The sequence below is a fragment of the Eubalaena glacialis genome, chromosome 17 (assembly GCF_028564815.1).
Source record: "Eubalaena glacialis isolate mEubGla1 chromosome 17, mEubGla1.1.hap2.+ XY, whole genome shotgun sequence".
Classification (NCBI taxonomy): domain Eukaryota; kingdom Metazoa; phylum Chordata; class Mammalia; order Artiodactyla; family Balaenidae; genus Eubalaena; species Eubalaena glacialis.
The window spans coordinates 54703121-54704268 of NC_083732.1; the positions used below are offsets into that span (position 1 = coordinate 54703121).

At 40.2% G+C, this 1148-nt stretch overlaps 1 pseudogene; it reads right to left on the bottom strand.

The window, feature by feature from the left end:
• Positions 1 to 537: 537 nt before the first annotated feature.
• Positions 538 to 948, bottom strand: LOC133077320 (protein yippee-like 5; annotated as a pseudogene).
• Positions 949 to 1148: the final 200 nt, after the last annotated feature.

Consider the following 1148-nt stretch of genomic DNA (forward strand, 5'->3'; position numbering starts at 1 on the left):
AAGTTTTAAAATGAAGACCGAATTAATTTAAGAACCATGCTCTTGACACATTTTCCTTTCAGAATTTACATAAAACACTTTTTCACTCTAATAGCCCAGGTTTTTTTCCTCACATAGCCCACCATGTAGCTGCAGAGAGACTGTTCTGCCTCAAGATGTAAACATAGGGAAAAAAAAAATTAACGGCATCTGCATAATATTCTCTCTACGCACTGCTGTTGGATGGAAAATAGAAAATTTAAAAAAGAAAGAAAGAAAGGAAGGAAGGAAGGAAGGATGGAAGAAAAAGAAAGAAAGAAAGAAAGAAAAAGAAAGAAAGAAAGAAAGAAAGAAAGAAAGAAAGAAAGAAAGAAAGAAAGAAAGAAAGAAAGAAAGAAAGAAAGAAAGAAAGGAAAAAAGGTTCCATTATAGATTCTCACAACCTCTTGTTCCACAGTTCATGAATCTTACACTGATGCTAAGGTGACAATGTATGTAAGCAGACTTTTGTTTTCAGTGAAGAAGACCTGGGAAAAAAATGGATTTATCTCTTTTTCTTCAAGAGTTATCAGATGGTACATGCTCCCCAAAGCCCTCACTTTCTCGAACTAGAGCACTTTCTAGGATCACACGGCCTTCCTTGTAACACTGGGTGTCTTCAGTGGCAAACTCATAGATCCATCCCAGTTTGCTATTGCAGTTTTTGCAGCTCACATCTCGAACCATGTGGCAGCCAGTGAGCATGGCCCGGTCTTGAACTTCACTGTACTTCAGGTTAACTACCTTGTTAAAAGGTAGTTAAAAAGAAATGCTCTGCCAGTGGCGCCTGTGAATCGAGTGGAGATAAGTTCTGAGTGGTTGGTCGGGATTGTATCGCAGTTTGCACAGGAAAACAGACGGGTACCACCAATATGATCAAGGAGAATCCTGCCCATTTTTATAGTTGAAGTTCTAAAAACCCCGAGCAGCTGCAAGATCCAAGGTCACCAGCGGCTCTTCGGTCCTCGGCTGAGATGAAGCCTCAAAGCCATTGTTACTTTCATGAGTGGCAAGTTGCAAAGAGATGCGTTGAATTGGTTATAATAAAATTTCTGCCGGAAGAAGCTCTGTGTAAGGCTCCATTCGTGTAAAAACTCCTGCCCACGCCAGAGAAGATGCTTGAATGCTAT